This window comes from Lycium barbarum, chromosome 3 (genome assembly GCF_019175385.1).
Source record: "Lycium barbarum isolate Lr01 chromosome 3, ASM1917538v2, whole genome shotgun sequence".
NCBI lineage: Eukaryota > Viridiplantae > Streptophyta > Magnoliopsida > Solanales > Solanaceae > Lycium > Lycium barbarum.
In genome coordinates this window covers 44055267-44061127 of record NC_083339.1, presented here as the reverse complement: position 1 = coordinate 44061127, position 5861 = coordinate 44055267, and the positions used below count along the sequence as shown (strand labels likewise).

General features: G+C 37.0%; 1 long non-coding RNA gene across 1 annotated transcript; it reads right to left on the bottom strand.

Annotated features, from left to right (window-relative positions):
* Nucleotides 1-2591: 2591 nt before the first annotated feature.
* LOC132633861 (uncharacterized) lies at nt 2592-5544 on the bottom strand. The gene is made up of 3 exons (XR_009579882.1): nt 5122-5544; nt 4201-4251; nt 2592-2841 (listed from the first exon to the last, which is right to left on the bottom strand). It is a non-coding gene; the product is annotated as an uncharacterized LOC132633861 (long non-coding RNA).
* Nucleotides 5545-5861: the final 317 nt, after the last annotated feature.

The following is a 5861-nucleotide window of genomic DNA, read 5'->3' as shown; positions in this document are numbered from 1 at the left end:
TAAGTATACTGATTATGGTGATCTTATGATGAATTAATTACTTCTCTCTCATGTCGCGTCTCTCCTTGCTTAAATTAATTCCATTCTCCACTTGACACCGATTAATATTGAATTTCCAAAGAAGGTGGTCATGATTTAGATATTTCCATAACTGGCTGCAACTTACTATATCCATCTACGTTTGAAGTTTAAGTTAAGTTTTTTTTTTTTTTTTTGTGGAGTCATCTTTCCCTAGTAGTTTTACCAATACATATCGGTTTCTCTGGTTCCCTCTTCTAATTCTTATAGATCTACCTCCACTCTCCATTTAGGTTGCATAGTCTGTAGCATACATCTGTCTTGGAGTCATCATTTTAATCCTCTGACATGCACTATCTATAGCATTCCATGTAAATAGTCGAAAAATGAGTTTTCTTCTTAGTAATGAATCCCGGTTGCAATATTCCCTTGACACCTCTGGAACATCCTTTCAAGAGATATAAGTGAGTCACTTTCCTGATATAATTTTCCTTGATACTTAAACTCGTCGATACCCTTTTCTTTTTGCCTCAACTAGTCTAGAACCCTTTCGTTCATCGTACAATCATTACCTCCATACCCACATTATTAAATCAACCATATAAATCATTTGTTACATACTGATACCATGTCATCTTTTAACCTTTCTCGATTACGTAATAATCAGGAACCTTCTTCTTATCTTTAGAATCCTCTTCGGGTGTCTCTTCTTGTTTCACTTATATCTGGTCAAAGGTTAAAATACATGATGACCTCAAGGGATTTTAAATCCCATGTTAATCATGTCCCACAATAAATTTCCCAAGGCACTCTTTTAGAGGCTCTGCTTAATTACGTCTCTTACGGTTTATTTTTTTTTTGACATTTCGATCTCCTTATCTTCCACCCAATTATTCTCTTTTCTTTCCAAACATCGTTGTATTAGAATCTCCCAATCTCAACCGGTAGCAAAATGAATATCAGTTTATTTCGTAACATCGGTACCATACCTCCCCCTTTTTCCTCGTAAATTCTGTCCAGTTAATGTTTTTCATATATTACAACGCTGGCTATTAGGGTTCACCAATAGATCAACATAGTCATAAATGGGGGGGGGGGGGCATACACATACGTATATATATCATTGCCATTTCTTTTACAATACATCTTCAATCACTTGTTCAAATTTACTCTAATTTCAGAGCTGCGCTGCTTTTTCTTTCTTTTTACCAATCTAATCCGTCTCAGCTCACGTGACCCCTATAAAGTTTCTAACCATTCCACATATTCTAATTCCCTTTAGGTTATCCCGAATTTCCTATTCGTCTCTCATATCTATGGTTGCGAGAATTTTTGTACATTTCCCGGGGGGGGGGGGGGGGGGGGGGGGTCACCCATCCCAGAATTGCTCTGGCCCTGGCACGCTTAACCTTACAACTTTAATCAATTTAGACACGTTAAGGCCGGTATAATTACACCAATTGCCCCGCACGGCCTTTGTCACGTAATTTAAGACAAATCGGGGTCTTACCAACTTTCAAAACATTGTCGTAGTGGGTCCCGCCTCGATCTAGCGAGAATTCTTTTACTTTTCTGACTGTATAGCTACCGTGTCGCCCCCTGTAAACCCTTAATATTTACCTTCATGTATATATATATATTTCTAGACAGCCCACGAGTTTAAGTTTTTTTTTTTTTAATCCACACATTCCATCTCCAATCAGTCGATGAAAACTGATAAAATATTACTGTAAGGCATCTTTCGACCACCAGCAAAAGAAAACTAAAGTCCGACGAACTGCGCAGAATCTTTTAGTACTTGATTCACATAATTACCTCCATATTTATATCTCATTTTCCTTTTCGTATTTCTAGAAAAATTTGGGCAGAGGTTCCTCTGTATTTCTTACTATCCCAAAACCTGTACACAGGAAATACCAACCATGCCTCACAGGGCCAACACATATACGTATATACGTATCATATCATATCGCATCACAGCCACACGGGGCTAACAATTACAGATAGAAGTATACAAATGTCGAAACTTACCTCACATGCCCAACTCAAACTGCACCTGCTACACTTTCCTGTTTATTTTTCTTTTCAATCTTCAACTTTATGTTTCAATCGTATTTCAAACACCTTACCCAGCATACATCTTTCATACCATTACTTACCTGTGTCCTGTGCAGCTTCCAATATCATCAGTCGATGTCTTACGTCGATACCGTTCTCCAGCTGAAATCAAGGGTTAGAAAAAAAAAGAAATTCATTTCCTACAGCTGGCTCTATCGCACGATCTGAGATTCAAAGAAAGGTAACACCCTAAATGCCCTGTAGCCTCCTGTTTATAGATGTGGTGCACAACACACCGATAAACAAGACTCTACTAGACACGGTCTGTAGACACTCCGAGGACGAACCGCTCTGATACCACTTTTGTCACGACCCAACTCCGTAGGCCGCGACTAGTGTCCGAGCTGGACACCCAAACGCACCCAATAGCCCAAACTAGCATTTTAACAGAATATATTTAAGTATGAGAGTCATTTGACATTAATAATTATCATAGATGCACCGACATAGTACATGGAAGCCGATGAGGCTGTCACAGATCATATCATATCAAAACATATACAGAACCCACACAAGTATCTCTACAGACCTCTACAGATCATAACAGAATCATAGGACGGGACAGGGCCCCGTCGTACCCCTGAATAATGTACATATATGTAATAGTAGCAAACTGTACCAAAATATAGGCTCTGGACAAAGAGCGCTCCAAATAGCAGAATATATGTCCTAGGCGGGTGGGTCACCAAAACCTGTCGTCAGTACCTGCGCGGCATGAAAACGCAGCCCCCGAAGAAAGGGGTTCAGTACGAAATATGTACTGAGTATGTAAAGCACGGAACGTAGTAAACAAAGTCATAATCAAAGCAGAAGGTACAGAAAATGGACAGAATATCCAGATTAGCAAAATGTTGATCATAAAGCATAAATAGTATTTGTTGAAAACATATGTCGTACCTGGTCCCATTACGGAACAAGATCATAACCGAAACAGAACTTACAGAGAAGTGAGTGTGACATCCGAAGTGTCAAATTCATATTTTCAAAACATGAGGAGTGTGTACAGAAACATATATCATATCATACCCGGCCCCTGCCAAGGGACTCGACAAACAGAACGTGGCCACCTCCCGACGCTGGTGCCACCATACATAAGGAACAGAGTAGGGGATAACCCCGTAACATAGCATATCATATCAGATGGCCATATCAGATCATATCATATCAGAATGTGTGTACATGGCATAGCATACTCCAAAACCCATGTACATTTATACCTGCCCCCTCACATCGAGGCACGGCGAACAATGCAGTAGAATACGCTTGACAACATATCCTGGCCCGGGCTCAGTGTGGGAAACATTGAGGGATCCACGAACAGAGTAGTGAGAAACTAAATGCAATAAAAATTTCATGTATTTCCAGAGACTCAATGACGCATATCAAATGACAAATCGTAATAAGGATATCGGACAGAATCATAGTAAGCGTATGTCGGATGTCACAATGAGTTACGGAAAAATAATCCTTCTGGGATCGTTTTCATATTCCAAAATGGTTTACCATACCCGAGGGAATCATTAAAACAATTTTCCTTCAGTAGTTAAAAGGATAGTTAAACGTTTCATTTTTATATTGTTCGAAAATAATGCAATAGTACAATAAGGGAGCAAAGCGAAAATAGTGGGGACTAAATGTATTACAAAATATCGTACCTTTACAGAGACTCAATATAGTATTCAGAATAAGTATCATTAGTAGTTGGAAAAGTAGTTAAGACGTTTCCTTAAAAATTGCTTGTAATCAAGTTACAATTGACCATAAGGGTAAAATCGGAAATAGTGGGCCCATCTCGGGACAAACAAAGCGGCGGGCTCCAACTACGTATATTAAGCTTATGGGGTCACCTACAGAGGTCCTAGGGACATTCCATAACTTTATAAGCAGTTTGGAGAAGTTTGCATAATTTTTCAACAAAACATACCTAAAGGGTTCAATTCTATTGAACGAAAATATGACAATTTCAAATGCGGATTCCGATGGACAGAATATTTTCCGAGGCGTGAATCCGATCATAGTACATCTAGGACATGCCAAAGGAAGAATCGGGATAGCTTTACATACCTTTTACGCTCTTTACGCCTTTCCAAGTTCACTTTCCGTTTCGTCCAAAATCTGCAAAAAATGGTCACATTTACTAAATGTTAACCATAAGGCTTTAGGCTTAAATCTCAAATCAACACTTTTCTACGGAAATTTGGGCAGCATTTCCCCTATACATATAGCATCCCCGAGAATTCAACTCGACCAAAATAATCATCAACAACCCAACAACAACACTAACAACAACAACAACAACTACAAAATGCACAACTAGCCTTCTTTCCGACATAATGTCATAAACTTCATTCCCACTTCATATTCTCAAATCAATATCAACATTCTCGTATTCATTACTAATCAAGATCATTACAATAAAATTCGGAAGCATTTCATATCATTTCTACAAAATATTCACAAGATATACCAAATATACAAACTTTCCACCAAAGTCATAATTCCTCCAAAACTTCTAATCTTTAACAAACATTTTCATAACATGTTTCCATCTTCCAAGTTCATCAACAATCATCATAATTTACACCTTAACAACTTCATTTTCATAATTACATAAATCTACCATAAAATCACAAAACTTCCCATAACAACTTAACAACCAATCTTTCATGCTAATATGGACTAGCATTCTTCCATTGACACCACAAGGCTACAACAACACAATTAACATATGGACACAACCATATCTTCAATTCTTTTATTTCAACAAGAACAATAACATATCAAAACAGCCCCCAATTATAACATCAACCCCTAGCTATTTTAGAAAATCCGGCCTTAATGACTCAAGATCATATTTTAAATCAGCCCACAAAACTAACAAGAGTTCTAGCATATATCCTAACTTGTCTCCCACAATTTCTTTGTCTAACAAGTTGACTAATGACCAAACTAACTCAAAAACATATAGAAAAGATGTAATCTTACCTCAATCACACAAGAAAATCCTTAATCTTAGGATACTTCACCTAGAAGAAAGCTTCAACTTCAACACAAAGTAATCCCGAAATTGCTAAGATTCGGAGGGGATCGAAATTATAATCATGAAATCGACGAAGGAATAAAGCTATACTTGATCTTGGATGGATTTGAGAGAACTTGAGGAAATTTCATAAAAGGAACCTTTAATAGGTTACTACCGCACTACGTTGAAATTTAAAGAAGGAACAAGTTTCTGTAGCACTTCATTAATTTGAAGAGGAGGAAAATCGATTGCTGCTACTGTGAAAATTTGAAGGAAGGAATCAAATACTTGCTGGTACTATTGATTAATTTAAGCAAAAGATATTTGCTGCTGCTATCAACGAACTTGAAAGAAGAAAACAAAGGTACTTGCTATTAGTACTAATGAAAAATAAAATATGATGTGGAAGAATATGTTGGTACTTATCCATTAATCCTTTAATATACTACATTTATGTCAATTATGTAGACATGACACGTGAATACACCATGAAACAATTAAAGAATATAAGCCTTGGCTCAGGTACTACTATTAAAATATTAATGAATCATGGTACCATATAAAATTAATACGTACACTAATATTTCATTAAAACATCCATGTAAAAATAGATACTTTTTATTAACTTTTAATTTTCCCAGTCTATATAAAGAGTATCAATTTTTGTATCCTTAATTCTCAAAACGGTAGAGAGATAATCTTC